Genomic DNA, 25,933 nt, shown 5'->3' with positions numbered 1-25,933 from the left:
GTTTTTATATTTCTTTTTGTTGACGTGTTGGATTACATTGATTGATTTTCAGATGTTGAACCATCCTTGTGTCCCTGGAATAAATCCTACTTGGTCATGGTGAATTGTCTTATGGATACATTCATTGTTGGATTCCGACAGCTAAAATTTTATTGAGGATTTTTACATCAGTGTTCATTAAAGAGATTGGCCTGTAGTTTTCTTTTTGTGTGTTGTCCTTTGGTATTAGTGTAATGTTGGCTTCATAGAACGTGTTTGGTATTATCCCTTCCTTCTCAATTTTTTGAAAGAGTTTATGAAGGATAGGCACTAATTCGTTTCTGAATGTTTGGTAGAATTCATTTGTAAATCCATCTGGTCCTGGCCTTTTGTTTTTGGGGAGGGTTTTTATTACCATTTCAATTTCACTGCTTGTAATTGGTCTGTTTAGGTGTTCTATTTCTTCTTTATCTATGCTAATCTTCTCTGTATCTTTCCAATTTTAGTATATGTGCTGCCAGAGAGAGCACTGTTATTATTTTTTTTAACACTGATGTCTTAGACACCCCACTGATTGGGTAAAAAATCTTTGCACTCCAGTCAACTGAGAAGGGACTGATCACAAAGATATACAAAGAACTCACAAGACTCAACGAAAACAAAATAAACAATGCAGTCAAGAAATGGGCAGAAGAACTTAAAAGACATTTCTCCAAAGAGGAAATGCAAATGGCCAACAGGCATATGAAAAAATGTTCAACATCCCTTATAATCAGGGAAATGCAAATCAAAACCTCACTGAGATACTACCAGTAAGAATAGCACATATCTGTTGTTCTTTTCACAGTACTTTAAAAATCTAAAAACCATTTTCAGCTTTGGGAGAAAACAGGCAACGGACTGAGTTTGACTCCTGTGTGGTTTGCTGACCCCTGTGACAAAGAGTACAAGGGAGTCAGGGGGGGAGTGTGTGATGGAATTGTTCTCTATCTTAGCTGTGGTGGTTACATGAATCTATGGATGTGTTAGGGTTCATAGAAGTGTATGCACACAAAAAAGTCAATAGTGTTGTGTGTTAATTAAGGGGGAAAAAACAGATCAGTTCATCTCTGTCATAGAGATCAAAAATTACCTTTTCCCTAAATACAGAGATCAAGAAATCTTTTAAAAGATATACTATCAATTCTATTTATAAAATTGTTGACTGTAGTAATTCCCTCAATTAAAATGGCACCCTTGTGTGGTGAATGAGATAATAAATTCCGTTGTAACTTACTAGGTTATGACCATGACAACTGTTTCTTTGAGGACAGGAAAGGCATGTGTTGATTATTCTCTGTTATAGAAAGATAAATGTATTTAGCACTCACAATAATGTCCAGTTTATTAGCTGAGCAATGAACATTTAAGCTCAAGCAGTATGTGAGTTCCAGGCTTTTAAGAGTAATTCAAGCTTCATTGTTTTCAAATAAGGTGCCCTTGTAAATTTCAGAAATTATACTTGTGTTATAGAGAATATGCCCTTTCTTATGTTTTCTAAACTAAAGAAGAGAATGTGACATTTACTTGGCTCTGGACAAGAGGGTCACTGTGCCACAGCAGCAGCACTTTTCCCCAGGCATTGGTTACTGTCAGAGAGAATACTCTGCATATTGTACTGAGAAATTGAAAGAACTGACTTCTGTGGTATAGCCAAATAAAGTTTTAATGCTTCCCTAAAAAATAGTCTTTAGGAAAATAAAAAACATGTATTTTGTAGTGATTCTTATGGTGGTGGCTGTATATACCTCAGCTTTAGGGATACTGTGAGAAATTATATGAGTGAGTGCTTTGAAAAATAGTGTAAAACTTTTGCTCTACACAGCCCTTTAAACTGTATTTATCAAACTGTATTTATCTTCCCCCTTCCCTTCTGGTAACCACTAATTGGTCTTATAGTCTAAAAGTTTATTTTTGTTTTTAGTTCATCCATTGGAATAATTTTTTTTTTTTAAGAGGCATGCTTTTTATTTATTTATTTGGTTGGTTGGTTGGTTATACATGCACTGGGTACAGTCAGAAGCACGGGAGGGTGAGAGAATTCACCAGAGCCAGAGAGGGGAGCAGAGCAGGCAGAAGGACCGAAGTACACTGCTGAGGGGAGCAGCGGGCGGCAGGAGAGGTCTGCGCGCCATGTGGGACCCTCCTCCAGTGGCCGGGGAGCAGCCGGGGACCGAACCGGCGCTGCAGTGGCTGCGGGCAGCTTCGCAACCCAGCGCTCAACCGCTGCGCCACCGGGGAGGCCCTGCAATAATATTCTTAATGGTAGGAAGTGTGTTTTGGGCATTATCTCTTTTTTTTTTCTTTTTTTTAAAGATTTATTTATTTATTTATGCATACAGGAGCCGGGGCATAGGCCAGAGATGCAGGGGTGAGAGGATCCACCAGAGACAGGGTGGGGAACAGAACAGGCAGATTGACTGAAACAGTCTGCTAAGGGGAGCAGCGGGTGAGACAGGAGAGGTCCGCTGAGTCATATGGGCTGCTCCCAGGCCAGCAGGGATCAAACCCGTGCTGCAGAGGCCGCAAACCGCTTCATAGTGTAGTGCTCAACCCCCTGTGCCACCGGGGAGGCCCTCTTATTTTTTTTTTTTTGAGTGAAATGTCATGTTATCTTGGATGGTTTCTTTCTTCCCTTTCTTTTTAGTTTACCATGGTTTATAACACTATGTAAGTTTCAGGAGTACAGCTCACACGCTGATATCCTATCTCACTTTTGCATCATCATTTAAAGAAGCTATTGTTTTTCTCATCTTGGGAGGATTCCCTCTCTTGATTCATTCTGTTCTCATGACAGCAGTCAGGGTGTCCTGTCCTCATGCTGGCTCTATGAGTTTTCAGTGAATACAACATGATGACGATAACTAACAATACTGCATTGTATGCTTGGAAATTGCTAAGAGAGTAGGTCTTAAGTGTTCTCAACTGAAGGAAAAAAATTTAACTATAAGAGGTGACCTCATCTCTTATTTCTCTTCCCTTCACTCACTGCTCCAGTCACTCTGGCCTCTTGAAATTCGTCTAATACATCAGAGAAGACCCTGTCACAATGTCCTGATAACTGCTCTTCCTTCTGCCTGGAACTGTTACTCCCCAGATACCCTCTGTGGGGTAAATGAATTAATCAGGCTTTTCATGCCTCTAGCCTCTGTGGCTGTGACCCACGGCCTTGATCATGTCAATGCAGAAGATGCCTGGCCACGGGGCACGCATAGCTGATTGTGGACACCTGGAGTATGCGTGTGCACACATGTGTAAGTGTGCACACCTGAGCCTAGAGGCAGGGATAAAAGCAATGGCAGCAGCACCAGCACCAGCAGCGGGGGCACAAGCAGTGGGACTATGAGAAGAGCTGCGGCCACAAGACCATGCTTGAGAGAGAACGCCAGAGAGAGCCCAGAGAAAGAGCTTAAAGATTCATGGGGGGTGTTGGGAGGCTTGGTTGCCTGCTTACCTCTCAGCCTCCCCCACCCAGCCCATGCCTGCCTGCTTGCATGCCAGTCTCCCTGCCTGGTGTGCCTGTGTGCCTGGTTTCCTGAGAGCATTAGAACCTGAAAAATCCACTAAGGTTTCCGGGACTCTCTTTATCTGTCTGGCTGAATGGATAGTGAACCTGCCTTGTGCATGTTGGTTGCCACTACACCCTCACTATCTTCGGATATTACTTAATCTCATTTTCTTATTCATCTTCATACCACCATCATCACCTCCCAAATATCTCCTTTCCTGGCATTACTTTTTTCTCTTTACCATTTAGTACTATTGCTGTACCTCCTTTCATTATCTCTATATCCCTAAATTCTACAATTTTATGCATCCTGTTTTATGTTTATCCCACTAGAATATAATCTTATGAAGGTATACTTTTTTTTTTAAAAAACATTTATTTATTTATTTATATAAGAACCAGGGCACAGGCAAGATTCACGGGAGGGTGAGAGGATTCACCAGAGACAGAGCGGGGAACAGAACAGGCAGACTGACAAAATACACTGCTGAGGGGAGCAGCGGGCGAGTCAGGAGAGGTCTGCTGCGCCATGTGGGACCCTCACCTGCCAGCTGGCATGGAACCCGCGCCGCAGAGGCTGGGGACAGCTTCACAGCGTGGCGCTCAATTGCCTGCGCCACCAGGGGAGGCCCAAAGGTATACATTTTTATCTGTTTTATTTTCTAATCTCAGTGTTTAGAGCCATCCCTGTTACATGGTACTTAATAAATATTTTCAAATGAATCATGTTGCCCTCTCTAACCGTGTTTCAACTATTGGTTGAATATTATGCTGGTAACTGGACAAGCATCTTCTACAAACTATTTCTTCTACTTCCTTCAATCACAACATTTTGACTATAGCAATAGGAATAACTATAAGAGATAATATCGTGTGTCAGGTCCCCAGTCAATGTATATGTGGGCTCCTCCTTCAGGTTGCAGATATTAAACATTCTGGGTTTTGTTTGTTTTGTACTTAGGTATGTATGCTTCTTCCTTCTCTCAGCAGTTATGAGCACTTCCTTGTGTCATTCATTTTCTGACCACCCCCTGACCACCCCCTGACCACCTCCTGACCACCCCCCCCCCAAATTTAGGAGACTGGTTGATATCCAGGAAAATCTTTAATCTTTTACCTTAATCTCTTTCATTGTTATCTCAATTTTTAAAAGAATTAAGTGAAATAAATCAAATATTTCTTAGATACAGATACAGATATTATTATTATTAGATATACAAGGGTTTTTTGTTGTTGTTGTTTTTTAGATATACAGTTTTATTCATCAAGCTCTGCTTACTATAAATCTCTCTCAGCTGACAATACATACAAATTGCATTGGTAAGATGAAGGACACAGGGAAGGTTTCTGGAACTAGCACCTGTGTTCCTCAAATATTAAAATTGTTTGATGGTATTTAATGAGGCCCTTGATCATTAATTGTAAGTTGGGTTTTAAAATTATTTGGACATCATTACTCTGCAACATAGTTTTAATTTTCCTGACTAAAATATTTAGCTAGTCTTCCCTCAATTTAAAAGCATAATCAGTTATTATAGCATTTATTTAGAATATACTAGGTAGTCAGAAAAATATTTGAAACTAGATTGACTTTAAAATTAAGGTTTGCTTTTAAATCTATGTACATTAAAAACATTTTGTAAGTATTTGTGTTTTCCTCTATGGCTCTGGAATTAGATGTAATGACTAGGGAAGTATATACTCTGCTTTTCTTATGGATATATTATATTCATGACTAATGCTTTTTGTTAATCTTTACTTTTTTTTTTTTTAATAGAGGCATGCTTTATTTATTTTGTTTTGCTGGTTTTGTTTTTGTTTGTTTTGTTTATACATGCACTGGGTACAGTCAGAAGCACGGGAGGGTGAGAGAATTCACCAGAGCCAGAGAGGGGAGCAGAGCAGGCAGAAGGACCGAAGTACACTGCTGAGGGGAGCAGCGGGCGGCAGGAGAGGTCTGCGCGCCATGTGGGACCCTCCTCCAGTGGCCGGGGAGCAGCCGGGGACCGAACCGGCGCTGCAGTGGCTGCGGGCAGCTTCGCAACCCAGCGCTCAACTGCTGCGCCACCGGGGAGGCCCCTAATCTTTACTTTTTTGATTCTTTCTCATTTTTAGAACATTACTCTCAGCTAATGAAGTGTTACTCCAAGTTATACTTCCATACTTGGGCATTGTTAAATTACTAAGAGTATTAGGGATTTTTTAACATTTAAAATGCATGATTTAAACATTTGGGGAAATTTAAGACAAAAGTATAAAGTTATTTGTGGAAAAGTTTTAAATGTTACAAGATGGCTGAAATGAAATTCTTGGGATAAGAATAGTGTGTGTGGAGGAGGGTTTGAAATATCCAAAAGATCAACGTTTTACTTTTTAAAAATGGAAATTCCCTGTTTTAGTAACTAGAGTTCTAATGACATAGTATGCCAGATTTTAAAATATTTATTTTAAAAATTGACTCTACATACTTATAAATTAACTTATGGTGCAATCAAAGGCACAGTTACTTGGTTTAAAAGTGTCTACCTAGAGCCTCTAGATTACTTTTACTGGTTTCAGATTTGTTGTACTTTAACTTTATTGTATAATCACTTGTACTTAGGTCATGAGTGTTTACCTATTTTACTTGTCTACTGATGGCAGTTGGGAGCAAATTCCAAGGTCTCCCTCCTTGAACAGAGAATATACTGTAAGAACAGGTCACATGTATTCCACCATGATAAAAACCTCAAACACCTTTATTTAAAGGAGTCGATTACATGCTTTGGTATTGCAATACCAAAGCATTAATACTTTTCAACTCACTAATTGCTTTCTTCACCACTCATAACTACCTGTGTATAGTGGAACTCCAGTTTCCCTAATGTAACTTAGTTTTCATTAGATTTTTTAAAAAGAAATTAGCAGTTGAAATAGTAAAGAGTGCCTCCCCGGTGGCGCAGCGGTTGAGCGCTGGGTTGCGAAGCTGCCCGCAGCCTCTGCAGCGCCGGTTTGATCCCCGGCTGCTCCCCAGCCACCGGAGGAGGGTCCCACATGGCTCACAGACCTCTCCTGCTGCCCGCTGCTCCCCTCAGCAGTGTACTTTGGTCCTTCTGCCTGCTCTGCTCCCCGCTCTGGCTCTGGTGAATTCTCTCACTCTCCCGCGCTTCTGACTGTACCCAGTGCTTATATAAATAAAATAAATAAATCTTTAAAAAAAAATCTAACCAATCATTTAAAAAAAAAGAAATAGTAAAGATAAGAGTTTCACTTTTATTGTTGTTTACACCTGATCCACTCTCAATTATTTCTATCACCCGGTGCATAAAAGATTGGTCCAAAAAAGGGATTATTGTACACACACACACACACACACACACCTGTCACAGTTCTGCTCCCAGGAGTTGACATACTTCACTTTTGCTCTTTGGTTTCCATTTTCATGTTCAAGTTACTCAGCTGCTAGCTTTCCTTTTAAGGAGTAGTTACTTGTACAAACAACAACTGATGATAAATTATCTCCTCTGAAAACCAGAATATGAGCAAGTGGGACAAGCTAATGATAGCTATTATTCTATGGTGGAAGGAAGCAACAAGGGCCTCTCACTAATCTGACAACAACAAAATGACCAACAAGTGCTCACTTAAAGTTCCTACAGCTAACAAGAGGACAGGAGCTAAAACTGTAAAGGGCTTAACAGTCTAATGGCAAGTACAATGGGTCCGCAGTAAGGGCTAAGAGAGCCAACGCAATCTGAATAAAACATACGAACTCTTAGAACTAACCAGTAAAAGCATCCTTTGAGGATAAAGACACATTTGGAGGCAAGCTGCTGATAATAGAGACAAAGGAAATAACAGGTCCAGAAAATGTAGGGGAGGGGAACAGAAGCCAGAGATCTCAGAAATTAAGCCACGAAAATTTTGGACACCTCACAAAAACAAGAGAGAGCTCTAACCAAAAATTTGCAAAGATCATATCTCCCTTCTAAAATTCAGGAAAATTAATATCACCTGAAAATGAACAATGTAATAAAATAAAGAACAGAAACCATCTGATGATCTTGATACAGAAAGAAGCATTTGACATAATACAAATGATCAACAAACTTAAAGACATGTACAAAAAACTTGCCATTACCATCATACTCAATAAGAAAAGACTAGCTTTTCTGACCTCTCACCATTAGGATTGCCCTGCCTGATGGGGCACCTGCAGTTGTTACATTGTTGTAAGTTATGTTGTTTATTTCTGTATGCCATGGGGGCAGTATTGAGATATAAGCCAAGAGAAGCAGAGGCAGGAGACAGAAGCAGAAGAGGCAGGAGAGAGAGGAGGGGAGGAAGAAGCCCAGAGTGAAGACTTGCTGGGGCCTTGGAGGTCTATGAGTCTCCTGGCCCCTCGGCACCCCTGCCTGCCGTGTACCTGTTTGCCACACTACATCTAAAAGCTCAATAAAAGCCTGAGAAAGCCACTGAGGGCTCCAGGACTCTCCTTTACCTGGTGGGGTCTGCTCAGATCGTGGGAAACCTGCTCTGTGTTCAACTTGTCATTACAATTGGCATAAGTCAGCAGGATAATTCGAACTAGATGGGTATGGAGCCCTCCGAAGGCCTCAAAGGGCTTGAGGAGCAGACCGTGTTTGCCTGTGACAACACTGGACGTGCCATGGCAGCACAGGAGGTGACCAGAGTCTAGGATCTGCGGGAAGAGGTAAAGACGCTGCAGGAGCACAGGAGGTGGACAAGGTCTGGGGGCTGCGGGCTGAGGGAGGAGATGGCACGCGAGGACCAGCCCACGACCCCTGAGGCAGCAGAATCAAGGAAGAAAGGACCTCGATTCTGAGCTCGCCATTGCTGATGCAGGGAAAAAAGCCGATGGATGGACTTGGTCTGCCAATCCCGCCAGAATGTGGAGGAACTTTCGCAGGGTAATGTTGTTTTGGGGACCCTGGGGGAGGATGGTATTGTTGGTACACCCCAGGAGATGGGAATCTGGAGGTTGGCCAGTGGGCCTCAGTCTTTAAAAGCAGCCTGTGTACTGCCCAGCAATCCTAGCGCCACAGCCCAGAGAGGCAATGGCCAGAGTAGAGGAAGGGCAGGCAAGAATAAGAGCCCAAGATTGGCTGAGGGAGGAAGCCCTGATCAAGTTCTTTGTAGCCAGGCAGAGGAAAAGCCAACTTAGAAAGGCAAAAGCTGGTGCTGAGATTGGGAAGCCCTGAGTGGCTGTTAAGCAGCCTAAGTATGCTAAAAAAGGCCAGTGAGTCTTTTAAAATCACCTGTGGGTGATGCCCTCCTCACTGTTGAGTGAGGGTGAGGATCTAAGGAGCCCGTCTTTGGGGGACGGGTGGTTCGTGGTGGAACCCACAGCTGAAGAGGGGACCTAAGAGAGGCCGCATGTGGAGCTTGTATCCATGGATCCCCGACCCATGTGCTTGTGCAATGGGTTGGCCTGAGTGCAGAGGTCTGCGTGTTGCATTGGTGGTTATGGAAGCTGAATGTTGGAGTGACCAGACAGAAACCCTGAGGATTGGGCGATTACCCCCAAAGAGTAGAGAATCGCCAATCCAAGAGTGAATGCTTCCTGGGGGTGGATGCGGTGTGACTTGTGGCCAAGACCACAGCCAGAGAAGGCAAGGAAGCCTGGCAAGGAAGCTCCTGGCTTGTGAGGGCAGATGCCTGAGTTGTTCCCCTCCCTCACATGGGCAGTAGGTTGGGTCCTAGAAGTGGTGGACCATTTGCTGGTGTTATTAATTGTCCTTTGCCACTAGGTTGGTGCCCTTCCTGGACTTATTTGTGCTCTGTTGTATTGTTTCATTATTTAGTTGTATTTTCTTTTGTGGGCCATGGCTGCAGTGTTTATGCTTGTTAAGGGAAAACTGTATAACATATATAGACTGTATAGCAGAAAACCCTGAGGGGGTGGATTGTAGGGTAAATGGTTTTCAGGCTTTTCTGCCCTCCCACCATTAGGATTGCCATGCCTGATGGGGGACCTGCAGATGTTACATTGTTGTAAGTTATGTTGTTTACTTGTGTGGGCCATGGGGGCAGTATTGAAATTCTCACTCCTGCACAGAGAAGCAGAGACAGGAGAGAGAGAAGGGAAAAGAGAAACCCACAGTGAAGACTTCTGGGGGCTTGGAGGCCTACTGGCCTCCTACCCTTCCCCCCCCATACCTATTTGTCAAAATACATGCAAAAGCTCAATAAAAGCCTGAGAAAGCCACCAGGGGCTCCAGGACTCTGCTTTATCCGTCTGCTTGAATCATAGAAAACCTGCCCTGGGCCCTTCTTCCCACTACATAAGGCAAAAAAAAAAAAAGAATCTATATTATAAAGGAAGAAGTAAAATTGCCTTTATTTGCAGATAACATGATCCTATATGTAGAAAATCCTAAGGAATCACACACACACACTTGCTAGACTAAATGAGTTAAGCAAAATTGCAGGGTACAAAATCAGTATACAAGTATCAATTTTATTACTATTTACAAGCAATGAACAATCCAAAAATGAAATTAAGAAAGTTCCATCCATAATATTAAAAATAAAAATACTTATAATAAACTTAACAACGTAAATATAAGACATGCACTGAAAATTTTAAAACATGGATGAAAGAAGTTAAAGATCTCAATAAATGGTGTGATAGCTCATGTTCATTGATTGGAAGACTCAGCATTATTAATGTGGAAATTCTCCCCAAATTGATCTATATAGATTGACACAACCCCTTTTAAAATTCCAACAGATTTTTTTTTTTTTGCAGAAAAAAAAATTGTCTCCCAGCTGCTAGTGGGGAGACAATTTGCCATGATATTTCACAGTTCTGCAGTTTAACCAGGTCTTCTGAACAATGAATGTCTTTGAACACTTGGTTTTTAACAACGGTACAAATGCAATTCAATGAAGGAAGGACAGATTTTTCAACAAGTTTTCTGCTGCAACAATCATACCTCCAAGGGGGGTGGAGGGAAGTTAGCGTTGGCCTAACCATATCATGCACAAAAAATAATTAAAAAACCTAAAGCTGGGCCTCCCCTGGTGGTGCAGCGGTTGAGTGCTGGGCTGTGAAGCTGCCCACAGCCTCTGCAACGCTGGTTCGATCCCCGGCTGCCGGTGAGGGTCTCACATGGTACGCAGACCTCTCCTGCCGAGCCCGCTGCTCCCCTCAGCAGTGTATTTCATCGGTCTGCCTGCTCTGTTCCCCGCTCTGGCTCTGGTGAATTCTCTTGCCCTCTGGCGCTTCTGACTGTACCCAGTGCTTACATAAATAAATAAATAAATCTTTAAAAAACAATTAAAAAATAAATGAAAAACCTAAAGCGAATTCAAAATGGATCCTGGATTTAAGTGCAAAACTATGGATTTTTAGAAGAAAATAAAGGAGAACATCTTCTGTACCTAGGACTAGGTGAACAATTCTTAGAAATGATACTAAAAGCATGACCCATAAAAGAAAAAAATCAATAAATTGAACTTCATCAGAATTAAAAAATTATGTGCTATGAAATTCTCTATTAAGAGAATGAAAAGATAAGCTATAGTGTGGTTGACATTATTTGCAAAACATATATACAGCAAAAGCTTTCTTTGTAAAATGTGTAAAGAACTTTCAAAACTTAACAGAAAGAAATCCAATTATAAAATGGGCAGAAGACATGAACAGATATTTTACCAAGGAAGAAAAATTGATGGCAAATAAATACATGAAAAGATACTCAACATCATTAATCACTAAGGGAATGGAAATTTAAACCACTATAAGCTATCAGTACAAACTTATTAAAACAGCTAAAATAAACTGTAATGTTGATATTAAATGCTGGCGAGAATGCAGGGAAATTGGATCTCTCATAAATTGGCAGTAGGAATGTAAACTGGTACAACAAGTTTGGAAAGTAGGTCAGCAGTGTTTCCCTGCACTGCCATTGCAATTTACCATACACTCATTGGCTTACAGTTTGAAGGCTAACCACGACCAAATCAAGGTGTCGGCAGAGTCATGCTGTCTCTGAAGATTCTAGAGAAGAATGCTTCCTTGAATCTTCCTATTGTATGGAGGCTTCCCCAGCAATTCTAGATGTTCCTTGGCTGATAGCTACTATCACTCCAATCTCTACCTCCATCAGCACATGGGCCTATTTCCCACTATAGGCCTTTCTTCCCCCTCCTTTCCTTTATTCATTAAATCCAGTCATTGGATTTAGGGCTCACCCTAATCCAGTATGACCTCATCTTAACTTGACTACATCCTAATGCATGAACCTTAAAATACTCAACCTCCAATTTCCCTTTCCAATTTACATATCATTGCCAATATTTAATTCAACATTATTTTAATAAACCCAAATTAATCATTATTGTCATCTTTGTGGTTTTAAAAATAGCATAGGCTGGGCCTCCCTGGTGGCCTAAGGGTCAAGTCTCAGTGCTATCACTTCAGCAGACCTCTCCTGTCTCAACCACTGCTCCCCTCAGCAGTATATTTCCCCTGCCTGTTCTGCTCCCCATTCTGTCTCTGGTGAATCCTCTCACACACACACCCTGCACCTCTGGCCTACACCCATGTACTTCTATGCGGAAAAAAAAAAAAAAGTTGGGCCTCCCCGGTGGCGCAGCAGTTGAGCGCTGGGCTGCGAAGCTGCCTGCAGCCTCTGCAGCGCCGGTTCGATCCCCGTCCACCAGCGAGGGTCCCACATGGCACGCAGACCTCTCCTGCCGTGCCCACTGCTCCCCTCAGCAGTGTACTTCGGTCCTTCTGCCTGTTCTGCTCCCTGCTCTGGCTCTGGTGGATTCTTTCACCCTCCTGCGCTTCTGACTGTACCCAGTGCTCGTATAAATAAATAAATCTTTAAAAAAAAAAAAAAAAGTTGATGCCTGTTTAGATTTATCTGTATATTCAGCAATTTCTTTCTCACACATTTACCAATTTATCTGCGTTCCAGCCCTTACTAGATCACACACTGTCCTTAAGGATTTAAAATATTTCAAGTGAATCCCTTACAGGTTCTTAGGTGACAGTCTGTGAGTGATAAGCTCCTTCAGTCTTTGTCTGAAAATGTTTTTATTTTGCCCTTCTTTGAATATAAAATGTAGTCACATGGCGTGGCGGCTATGAAAATATGCCACTCAAAGCTCTTGCTACAGGGAGCGTAATGACAGATGGCTTCAGCTGCTGCTCTCCGAATCCACCACCTCGTTAGCATGGAGGCCACACAGGGCCACATTTCACACAGACTGCTCTCAGTCAATGACTAAGCAAGGCAAGGATACTAAGGCAGACCCATTCCTTCATAACGTGACTCCTCAAACATCAACTTTGGCCCGAGGATTCATCAGTCTGGTCGAATCTTTCTTAGTATTGCACTATAATCTTACAATGCATCATACACCCCTCCTTTGGCGAGTATCAGATCTGCATTGTGATTGGAAGACTCCTCCCACTTCCTGGGGCTCCCTCCCCTTCAACACGCACAGGCATTCCCCCAGACTCTTGTATAGCCTGTATCTTTTGGCCTCAGCTTCTCAGAAAACCTACACTAGCATAAATGGTTTCTAAATTAAAACAACATAAAAAATATATTGTAAGGAACGTATCAGCCCGACTGTTGCCCACACCTACCATTTTATCCTAACCACATTCACACAGATGTACATTTTACCCATTTTTTTATGTCTCCTTCGAGTTTTTATGAAAATATTATAAAATATGAATACAATCTTATTTTCCTTTCTTACAAAAAAGGTAGCGTACTATGAGCACTTACACATTTTATTTACCAAGTCTCTTAAAATTCCTTCAGTATTTTCGATCTTTCTGTCACTGTGTGCTACAGCATTCTGGGACATTTCCTTAAATCTATTCCACAGTTCAATTTTTTTGTGTGTGTCTAGTTTCCATTTAACTTATCCATTAAAATTACTTTTCAGTGCCTGCCTTTTTTTTTTTTCAGTGCCTGCTTATCCCCACCCCCCAATCTATCTGTTCTTTTTTCATAGTGTCTTGTTCTTTTCTTAGCATTTTAATTCTCCTAAAATACACTGAGGAGGGACACTAATCCTTTCTGCTATTATGTCTGCTTATTTCTGCTTGTTTGGTTTGTTTCCTTGTGAGGTTTTATAGTTTTTATTGTAAGTTCAACAGTGGTGGAGTGCCTAACTTTCTATGTGTACCCAATGCTGTATGCATTTACTTTGCCGGGTATATCAATTAGAGTCCAGTCAGGAGACAGAAATCACCCCAGTTATTTGAACTTAATTAACACAAAAAATATTAATTAATGAAAGGTGATTACTGAAAGGATAACAGAGAATGCTAAAGAACACAGAAATAGCACTGCAAGGAGAAGCTACTACAACTTGAGAGGATGCAAGGAAGGAAAAAACTTGAAAGGACACTGTCTTTTCTCCTATCCCCAGCTGAAATGCAACCTTGTCAGAGAGTGGCTTGCAGCCCAGTGGATGGTGAAAAGTCCTCTGATGTACAACAGCTCAGAGCTGGTCCACAACTGGCAGGCCAAGGCTGGTGAACAGAGAGCTGCTCAGCAGGATGATGGTGACCAGTGGCTAGTGAGCTAGGGCTGGTGAGCAGAAGGTTGCCTGTTTGGATGTGTGTGCCACTAGGTCTCTTGTACACTACTAGCAAGGATGCCGCCTGCTGGGATCTTGGTGAAAACTGCTAAATGGTGAACACCACTCTATTCACAGCATATCTCTGGCAGAGGCACCACAGACTCAGGAAAAGAAAACCCCAGACCAGAAAGAGAATATCCTTTCTCTACCATACTCTGTACTGTTCCTCTAGCACCCTCACCTGACAAAGCCTAACACTACAGTATCTGGCAAGTAAGAAATGTTTACGAAGTCTATTATCACAAAGCAGGCCAAAGAAGGGTGGATTTAGAACTGAGAGACAATAAACTACTAATTTGCACACATTGGGTTCGTGAGGAGGTATCTCTGGACAAAGGTCAATTTTTTATATTGATCTTCTACCTTGAGATTACACTGGGTTCACATGTGGGTAGTATAAACTTGCACATCAAACCAGAAAGAGGCACATCCCAGAGATTTGATTTTTCAGGGAGATTCTCTCTCCTCAAAGCTTCCATGCAGCATTGCCTGATTATGAAGGAAATCCTGTAACAGGGTGGTCCCCAGGAAAGGGGGAGGTTCCCTGCCCCACCCAAGGGAGGGTGGAGCTGAGCAGGAAGAGGAGAAGCTGAAGAGGAGACTGAGGAAGGAAGGAAGCAGGATGGAGAGCCAGGAGGAGACCTGGAGGAGGCACATGGAATGGAGAGACATGTGAAGAAACTGTGCTTGCCTTTTGGTCGTGGACTGGGTGACACAGATGTGGGTGAGACCCGTGGGGAGGTGACCATGGCAGCTTTTATCTTGATGTTGATTTTGCTCTTTCCCTTCCGGGCCTTTCCTGGGGACCACCCTGTTACAATCCTACTCCTATTAAACAGGAGCACAGGTAATTACACAGCTATAACAATGTCCATGCAAAAATACTTACATGATTTACTACTGAGAGAGTTACATTACAGATTAATTCAGACAACTGAAACCTATCTAGGACCTGTCATTGCTGACAATGCCAAATTTATTACACAGAAAAAAATATCCATAGAATAACAGAGTGTCTCAAGGAAATATAAGCACAAAACCATGGAAGAAAGTTATAGACTCCCCTAATGGGAGAAACAACATAGAAAACTGAAAACTTTAAAATTAAAAGTATAATACCTGTAGAAGAAAGTGTGAGGCAAAAAAATATAACCAGAGCCTTTAGAAGTAAAATATATACTATTTAAATTTTAAAAATCCTCAAATGGGCTAAAAAGGATAGCAGACATACCTAGGAATGACATAAAAAATATTTACAGACTAGTATGGCAGAGGTATCAAACAAGCAGAATATACACTTAACCACTAAGACTCATAACAGTTTGTCTTAACAGTGTATATTGGTTTCATCTCAGCCTTAAACACTGATGACTGAGAATTCTGAACCAGATTTTTCTAGAATACAGCACAAAGGGACAATGAAAAGTGTAAGATGCATCACAAGATAAGGAAGAGAAATCCAAAAGTTTAAATATCAACGTGCAATGATACTTCATGGATAAAACAGAGATAAAACAGGAGGTAAGGAATAAAGAAATAATAAATGAAATATTATCAAAACTCATGAAAGATACCAAGTATGAGATGATTTTTTACAGAATTCTTCACCTAGATACATTATGTTAAAAATTCAGATCTTATAATTTAAAGATAATCCAAAAAGCACACAGAGGAGAAATAACCAGTCTTTATATTGTTTATCTACAAAGAAATGAGAATAAAATTTGCAGCAATGGGCATATGAGAAGATATCTTGAAAGTTCCAAAGAAAATTATTTTGATGCTAGACTTTTATACCTAGTCTCACTAGCATTCAACCTTGAGGGGAACATGAAAACATTTTTGTTTAGCACCTCTGAAATGTTTTCCCCAGGCCCTGACAACCGCAAAATTTCTCAGTGCCTAAATATGTAAACTATTTTTCAAAGAATTATTTGAAGATATATCCTGGCAAAACAAAAATGAGTCAATGAAAAAAACCCCGAAATATTACTACAAACTGCAAAACAAAAACAAAAAACAGTTCAACTCAATTTCCAGGTGAGGGGAATAAGTCTCAATAAGTGAGGGGCACATGTAGAAGAGAAACTGAATGCATTTTATCGGGGTAGGGTGTGGTGTTAGAGAAAAATATATATTAATGCTCCGTTCTTACGAAAAATAATGTAACAGGAACATCTACATGAAACAAACAGAATTACTCAGTAAATTATTTGTAGCACTACATTTATATTATGGCCAATTAGGTAGGTCCACCTAAAAATGGTCCCTCTATTACGATTATTAACCTTAATTTGAAAAAGGACTATTGGAAAAAGAAATAATAGCCAACATTTATTGAGCAATGAATTTGTGCTAACCATCTTTTTAAGCACTTTGTATGTGTCATTTTATTTAGATCTATTGAAACAAGTCTAAAAGTCAGGAAAAGGGTTCTTATCCCTATTTTATTGGTGAGAAAACTGTAGTTTACAGTAGGTACGTAACCTGCTCAAATAAGTCAGGATTTGAACCCAGACTGATTTATGATCTCTTTCTTATGTATGATTTTGCTGTTATATTGACAAAGCCTTCAACTTTATTCACTAATAAATTTGTGAGTGCATCTTAATTCCAAGGCAATGGAATGATAATCTTTTCTGACCCTATTTTTTTTTTAAAGATTTATTTATTTATACAAGAACCGGAGTACAGGCCAGATGTGCGGGATGGTGAGAGGATTCACCAGAGACAGAGCGGGGAGCAGAACAGGCAGACTGACGAAATACACTGCTGAGGGGAGCAGAGGGCAGCAGGAGAGGTCTGCACGCCATATGTGACCCTCGACAGTGGCTGGGGATCAACCCGGCGCTGCGGGCAGCTTCGCAGCCCAGTCTCAACAGATGGGCCACCAGGCGAGGCCCCGTTAGTTATATTTAAAGAGCAGGTTTATTAGGGAAAGGGACAGAAGAATAAAGGAAACTTACATAGACACCAGCAGGCAGGAAGAGCTGCCTGGAAAGGAACAGGTTTGCTGAGAGAGGCCTGCGTGGTTGCAGGTGGGTGGCCTTGAGGAGAGCTGCCTCCCCTGAGGGAGGTCAGTGAGGAGAAGTCCCAGCTTGGTACAGGTCACGCGCAGGCAGGAGGCTGCTGCCCTGCAGAGGGATGAGTTGGTGAAAAGAAGCACCTGCATAGTCACAGGTGAGCAGAAAGACTGCTGCCCCTTTGTGGGGGCAGCATTAGGTTTTATCGTCTTCTTTTGGTAGGAAGGGGCTCATCTTTGTGGGTGGATGGTTTGTGCTCTGACACTCCCTACAGCAATCTTGATAGTTTCTGGGTATTGCGCCTCCTAATCTGGGCATTGATGCCTAAGGGTCTTGGTTTCCATAACTGGGTTAATGGCTTATGCTAATCCCCTCTACCCCTACCTCCTTGTGTGAGTTCTTGACCTTGACCTTGTATCTCCTTTTCTCCATCAGTACTACATTAAAAAAACTATTTAAAAAAAAAAAGCTTGAACAGTGAGTGTCTTCAATTTGTATTTTGGTAAAGTAAATGAAATAAGATTATGAACTCTCAACAGTCATTTTTGATTCTCTCCTTAATTTTGATACTCTCCGTCCTGCTGAATAGAACTAAATAACATAGAAGTTACACCTATCTCATGTATTGGTAGGCTAGTTCAATTTCTGTGGTCATCTGTTTTTGCCTTCACTTGGTCTCCATCCTAGAGGCTACAAAATGTCAGGTTTCCCTCAAGGCCAGCAGTGGCTTTGCTTCATACTTCTTGACTGATGAACTACAAGCAGAAATCTGTCAGAGGGCTTCTGGGAGAGGTTTGCTTTATAATGAGGTCAACTGAAAATAATAACTGCTGTGATAAGAAACGGTGATTAAGGAGCTTTCTTTATCTTCAGAATCAAAGATAAGGGCTAGTCTGGGAAAACAGTGCTAGGGAGAGAGTTCTGGTTATCTGTGCCCACTCTGAGGTAGATTAAAGATTGTATACTTGTGAAAGGTGGGCTTAGTAGAAAAAAATAACATTAATGTAACAGCATTTGCCTGTTTCAGAAGCAGGCATCTAGAAATTAACACCTATGTGTGTGAAGGGGAATATATTGTTTATATTTGGGGGATGTTATCTCTGTGATCAGACATAATCCATGTGTGAGAAGTGCCAGAACTAGGTGATAAAATCTTTATCTTAGCATGTCTCTTGGTGGACATATGGATCTGTTCAAAATATTCCATTGTTATTTCTTCCCATGATAGCAGCATGGGGGCTTGGAATAATGGTGGGTACAACTACAGGGCAACTTCACAGCTGACATTTCTTGCTTTGTTTTATGGCTGATTTAAAGCTCCTGCAGGCTCTCTCTCTGCCCATTGGCTGCTGATTTTCTTCCACAATGAAAAGGAGAAATATTCTGGGACCATTTTTTTTTCTCTACTTAATTCTATGTCTAGAGGTGCAGCAACCATCTTTTGCCTATGAAGTTAGAGAGCAGAGACTCCTGATATAATTAAGACACTGAACCAATTCCCCAGCAGTCACAAATCTCCAGAGACCTTATTATGTGAGGAGAAATTAACTCCTGTCCATTGTTAGTCACATTGTCTATTCCTGCAGCCAAAATCATTTCTACAAATACAATGAAAGTTTCCAGCTTCGAAAATTAAAAAAATAACTTTTTACTGAGGTGGAGTATCATTTATTCTATTTTTCTCAAGTCAGTGCTCAGAGTCCTAATGATTTTGAAACCTAATCCAGTATTTGGCTGAGGTCAATCTAGAACTGGGAAAATCGTTAAATGGGCTGTGACACCCCAAAATACCAGAGACAGATGGGCTTAGTGTTCAGTGCCACTACCCATCAATACAGTTTTCCACATGGTGTCTTAATCTATTTATTATTTATCTTATCTGGAAGTGTTCTATTGTCAAAGAGAAAAGGCTCTGACATTAAATAATAGCCTACAATATCAGAGTAATTGAATGCAACATCCATATAGAGGAAATAACTGACTAGTGTGGAAATTCAGCATGACAGAACTATTACTTTGCTGCCACATATTAAGCAATATAATTTCACTTTTCTGCAGTGAAATAAATTGCTATACAATGATTCCATAGGATGTGTTTAACTCAACATCAAATTTCAAGGTACAGATTCATCCATTTGTATTTCATATTTTGATGACTGTCAAAAACTAATAGTTTGGATTCAACAAAGTCTAGGTTGTAACACAACAAATACATTCCTGGATGTTTGTGTTGGCAAAAAGATAAAACTGAAAAATTAAGAAAACATATATAATGAAATTACGGAAGGACTGAAGAAGACCTCATCATATTTGGTGATCTTATTTTGTATCCTTAGTTTAATGAATGAATACATTGTTATTCTTCTACCCCTCTCTCAATAATACCTAATACAACAATCTTCTGGTAACATTCAGAGGAAATAATTTTGGCTTCCTTCATAAATACAAAATAAAAACCAAGCTTATAATTTGCTTTTCCTTGAGAAGCATTGTTTTCTCTCTAAACTTGTTTTTAGCTTAGAATTGGGAGTTTCCTTCCCTTTTGATGTGTTCTATTTTGTCAAAAATCTCTAGAAGTAATGGGCTAAATTTTTTTAAGGTTAAAATTAATCTTCCCACTAGTTTATGAGATACAGTCCACAAAGTGTTTCAAGCATTTTTGCATGGCCTTGCTAAGTATGCCATGCCAAGGCCCAACCATCCCCTGCTATTGAGTAGATTCTATCACATATACGATTAAGTAGTTCAGGAGACCAGAACTTGACTATGATGTGACTGCTCCCGTGGAAAGTGGGACTGGTTTGTTTGATGCTCGCCACAAAACATGGCGAGGTCTTCGTTCTGGGTTCCTTAGCTATGGCACAATCCACTAGGTATGTAGCTGATCCCACTGATTCAATGAGATTTGATATTTGTACTGTTTTCTATGCTATAATAAACTTTTATTCTGATTTACTGAGAGTCCCATTGTCTACTTTTTTGGCGTGTGCGGAAGTAGCTTTACTCTGTGTTAGCCCAATCAGGGGGCAAACCTGTTGTAGTGAACAAAATCAGGTTCACTGACCCACTGCAATGAGGGAGGTCACACCAAAGGAACCATAGGGCATTTTACCAGATAAAGGGAAAGAGGAATTTAAGCAGAATTTTAATAAAGCAGTGTTTTGGTGGGCTCCAAGCAAGGCTGTGTATAAAGAGCTCAACATTAGCTCTAACTTGCAATGTAATCCTCTTCTTCTTCTTATTTTTTTGAGAACAGAAAAGGCAGATTTATTGAAATACCCTGCAAGGGAGTAGGGAGCAAGGAGGGGGATGTCATATTCTGAGAAATTTCTTGTTAACTGTGAATTTGACTATATCTGCATATTAGTCAAGCATAATGAATGGCTGGGCAGATTTCTACGTTCTCACTCTAAGTTAAATTTTACTTTCTCAGTTCCTTCTCGTGTCCATTGGACTTTGTTTTGTGAAACCCAGTTCTGCATCACTAAGTTCTATTCATTGGAAACCTGTTTGCTTGGATTGGCCTGTCCTTCATGTTTATTTCTTTGTAAAATGAACTATTTAGTCAATTACTGAGTATTAGCATTTAAGACCGTGAAGATCACACATCTGAACACTGTAACACAGAAAAATACTAAAAAGGCTTTATAATCAGATTTGAAGTATACTTGAAGGTGGAGATGTCCAGATTAAACTAGAACAACAGTCTCATCCCCAATGTGAAGAGTCCACCAAACCAGATATGGAGGTATTAGCTAAATTCTCTAATTTTTAAAAGAAATTTCTTTGTCACTTATAAAGTCACTAGACATTGAGTCTAATGACCTAGGAAATCAAGTGGTTTATCACAAGCAATCAAAGGAAGTGTATCAAGAAGTCGTTATCCAGTTAGACAAAACTTGTTTAATTTACCAGTCTCTTCACCTGGCCCTTCCACCATAATAACTTTGGGAAACAAAAGTGTTTTCACTATTTTTTTGAGTAACTTATATGGAGACTACTGAAACAAACCTATTTCCATTATCCCTCCTTTTTGTAAGTTAAAGGAACTAATCTTTGTGGGGCCACCTCAGGAAATCTAAAGATAGTTTAGGCATAAAAGATATCTTAACATGTTTATTATTTCACATTTAAGGTCTAATAAGAAAAACAAAATTAGGAACTATAAGGAGACAAACAACATTAATATGTCATAATTTTTAAGCCCAAGAGAGTTATATTTAAAAATCAGAGTAACAGTTAACAGTGATTTTTAGGACCATAACTTCAAAAATAAGAAAAAAATTAAATATTGTGGGGCCTCCCTGGTGGTGCAAGGGATTAAGTCTCAGCACAGTGAAGCTATGGGCAGCCACAAATTCAATCCCCAGCCAGAGAGCTAACCCACATGGCACAGTAGACCTCCCCGCAGCAGTGTATTTCAGTAGATCTGCCTGTTCTGCTCCCCATTCTGTTTCTGGTGAATCCTCTCACTTCCCCCACCCCCCAAACCTCAGGCCTACACTCCAGCTCTTGTATGCATAAATAAATAAAATCTTTTAAAAAAAAGAAAAAAAAATTAACCTTTGAAAGCTGACTATAGAACTGAGGATGGGGGAGGGGCAAAAAATTGGGGAGGGAGTGCAATGGACTATGGTGGTGGACTGCAGGTGTTTTGGTGGTGGGTACACTCTGGTAATAACTCCTGAAGTGGGGTGGGGGATTCCTTCTATTTCCAAAATACAACAACAATATAAACCAACATTACCTCAATTAAAAAAAATAAAGTTTTGTTGAAAATATTCAAGAATTTGCTAGATGTAGAGTACAAAGAATATTCTTGATCTTGACAAAATATATCCTGTCATTTTTAAATGTGTCATAACAGAAGCCTCTGTTATCTAGGCAATTAGCTGGTTGTTTTACAAAAAGAAAACCCAAATCTAATTTTACTCTTTTGTATATCACCATGTAATAATTTGCAGCATGGAACGTATATGCCATCAAAATAAAGCCGTCACCTTAGTTTTTTGACCATTTATAGACCTTTTAAAATTTAATCTTAACATACTTTCACATCAGAGTAAAATTCATAAAAGATAAAATTAACTACTTTAACGGGTACAATTCAGTAATATTTAGTACAGTCACAATGTTGTGCAACCGTCACCCCAATCTAGTTCAAAACATTTTCATAATCCCACAAGGAAACCCTGTGCATATTAACTGGTCACTCCCCATTTTTCCTTCCCCCAGGCCCTGGCAACTTCAAGTCTACTTTTTGTCTGGATAGATTTACCAGTTTGGGCATTTCATATAAATGGAATCATACAATATGTGACCTTTTGTGTCTGATTTTTAACTTAGCATGTTTTGAGGTTCATCCAGTTTGTGACATGTATCAATGTTTCACTCCTTTTTTTTTGGCCAAATAATATTCTGTTATATAAATATACATTATTTTCTATTCATCAATTGATAGGTATTTGGCTTGTTTCCATCTTTCAGCTACTGGGAATAGTGCTATTATGAATATTTTGTACACTTATTTGTATATCTGTTTTCAATTCTTTTGAATATATACATAGGAGTAGGATTGTTGGGTCATACAATAATTTTGTTTAACTTTTGAAGACCACCAGCTGTTTTCCAGAGTTGCACTATTTTACATTCCCATGGTGATGTACAAGGACACCAACCTCTCCACGTCCTCATCAGCACTTCTTTTCTGGTGCGTTTATTTTATACCAACCATTCATTTCTTTCTTAGCTTTTTTTTTTCTTTCAAAGATTGATTTATTTATTTATGCAAGCACTGGGTACAGTCAGAAGCGTGGGAGGGTGAGAGGATTCACCAGAGAGAGAGGGGGGAACAGAACAGGCAGACTGACGAAATACACTGCTGAGGGGAGCAGCAGGCACGGCAGGAGAGGGCTGTTGCGCCATCTGGGACCCTCACTGGCAGCCGGGGATTGAACCAATGCTGCAGAGTCTGCGGGCAGCTTTGCAGCCCAGCGCTCAACCGCTGTACCACCAGGAGAGGCCCTTTCTTAGCTTTTTCTAAGCCATCTTTATTTATTTATTTTGAATGAGGTACTATTGTTTTACATCCTTGTTTATATTTTGACAGAATAGGATTTCTCTCTGGGATGGTCATCGTAGCTCTACCCTACCAAACTACCCCTAGTCCTCCACCATAGTCTGTTGTGCTCCCTTCCCCCCTCTGAATGCCTCAGATCTATGATAGAGATTTCAAGGGTTGTATTTAAAGTTTGTCTTTGACCTTTGTTTAGTTTCTCCATATTCTGTATAAGTGCAGTCACTGCTTTTGTTCTCCATTTTGGAGGAATTGATTGCATCTCTTATAAAAGGAAAAATTATTTTAAACTCCATTGCCATCCTTCAGTGTCTGAGGAGCAGCTGTATGTTTCAAACTGAAACCATATGCATTTTTCCATCAAAGGGGCTTAAAAGGAAATGTTCTTTTTTCCCCCCTTATTTTGCAATCAATTTTTTACTTTTATTAAAATCAGATTGACTTCATAAAAGATTTAAAGCTTTTATCAATTTAAGAGCTGTGGAAATATGTTGCTAGTTCTGAAACTCTCTGAAGTATGATAGAATTGGGTGATTAATAAAGGAACAATGGAAAAATGTGAATGAAATAATACTGTACATATACCATAGTGTCAAACACTCACAGTATTGTAGGCTTTAAAATTATAAATTAAACTATTTCCAAAAATGGCTTTAATGTGAGTCATTCCTTTAGTAACTCAGCCAAACATGCTAAGGTCTTCTCTCCTTCCCCACTCATTTCTTCTATTAGCTAGCTGTTCCCATACTTGCCTAGTGACCATACCATCTGGAGCCGGTGGGTTATCACCTCAATCAGGAGCTGTCATTTATATTCCCTATCTTCAACAATTCAAGCAAAACAAGTCTCATGGTACAATTTCTATATTTTCACCTTTTTCTTTTAAAGATTATTTATTTATGCATACAAGATCAGGGGTGTAGGCTGGAGGTTGGGTGGGGTGAGAGGATTCATCAGTGACAGAGTGGGGAGCAGAACAGGCAGATCGACTGAAGTACACTCCTGAGGGGAGCAGTGGACCAGAGAGGAGAGGTCTGCTGTGCCATGTAGGTGAGCTCCCTGGTGGGGGATTTAACTTATGCCACAGTGGCTGGTGATAACTTCATAGCTCTGAGACTTTAACCCCTGCATCATCAGGGAGGTCCTCACCTTTTTCTTTACACTATCCTTTTTAATAACCAGTAACTTTTAGTTTTTATTTTTTTTAATTTTTATTTTTTACCTTTTGGTTTTTAAAGATACCTATTCAAAATGACACAAATTTCAGGAAACTTTAATAGGATTATATAGGTAAAAATTTTTCCTAAACAGCCTCCTCGCACCTATTAATTTTTTCCTTGTATTTGCAAGTTTACTACCAAATAGAATGAATACCGAAAAGCAATAATATATAACTCTGCTTAACATAAGCAGTAAGACAAGTTAAAATCCTATCAGCATGACGTAGAATCAGAATCTGAGAGCTAGGGAAGACTTTTTAACGACCATCATGTACAACCACTCACTCATCTTTTTTGTATGTCACCACCAGGGCTTTTAAAATGAAGTCAATATTGTTTTCAAAACGGGGGCGGGGGTGGGAGGGAAACAAAACAAAGTCGACTGCAAAAAAACTTATTTTTTAAATTAAAAAAATATAAAAATTTTGCTCCCGGAGGGATTGCATAGTGATGCCTGCCCTCCAGCAACTGCACTGGTAGGGGATATATGTGTGCATGTTCTTTGGGACCAGAAATACGGCGCAAGTGATTACATCCCTAAGATTACATCCTGAGAAAACAGGCGAATGCCCTTCAAAAATGACTAAGAATTACACAAGCGGAAAAGAATGAGAGCATTTTCACCTTAGGGAACAGCAAGGGCATCTCTTACATCTAAGTGTTACAGATAGCAATCTGCAAAAAAAAAAATGTTTGAAAAGGGTCACAGCAATCGACACTTTAAACAGTGATTTGTAGCTTAGATGCACATTAGAATCAGGCAGTAAGCTAAAAAAAAAAAAAAAAAAAAATCCTGACGCCCAGATCGTACATCAGACCAAATTAAAGAGGAATTTATGGGAGTGGCATTAAGTGTTCATGGAGTTAAGTATTTTTTTAAAGCCCCACCCCACTCCCCGTGATTGCAACGTGCATCCGAGTTTGAGAACCGCGGTTTTAAAGAGCAGGAAGGAAACCATTATACGTGGATTTTGAAGGGGGAAAGTGGCGGCAGGGCACGGGAGCGGAACTGATAGCCTTTAGAGGGCAGGGCCACTCCTTCAATGGCAGAGACAAGAACCCAGTGGGAGCCAACGGTAACGAATGTAATGGCTGTTTCTGTGGTGGGACTGCTGGAATTTGCTCGGCATAATGTGCTCAGCACATACCCATCTCTACTAAATTGAAATTATTGTGCCAGCGGCCCTGCTCCTACCCACAACCGCATTTTCTCCCATCTTTTCCCACAGTTAAAAAAAAAAAAAAACCAAAACCAATGACGGAGACGTTTTCTGTCCCACGAAAGGCGCATGGGCAGACAGTAGGAGGCGCCAAGAGCTGAGAAGTCACAAACGCGCAGTCGCTACAATTTGTTCGCGATTTCAGAACCGCCGACTCGCGAACATCTGGGGGGGAGTCTCCCCAGCCGCACTCGCGCCCCACTGGGGAGCGCACACAGCTATCTCCGGGCAAACTTGAGATTTTACAACCC

Source organism: Talpa europaea, assembly GCF_964194135.1.
Source record: "Talpa europaea genome assembly, chromosome: X".
Lineage (NCBI taxonomy): Eukaryota > Metazoa > Chordata > Mammalia > Eulipotyphla > Talpidae > Talpa > Talpa europaea.
Note: the sequence above shows the minus strand (reverse complement) of the source record.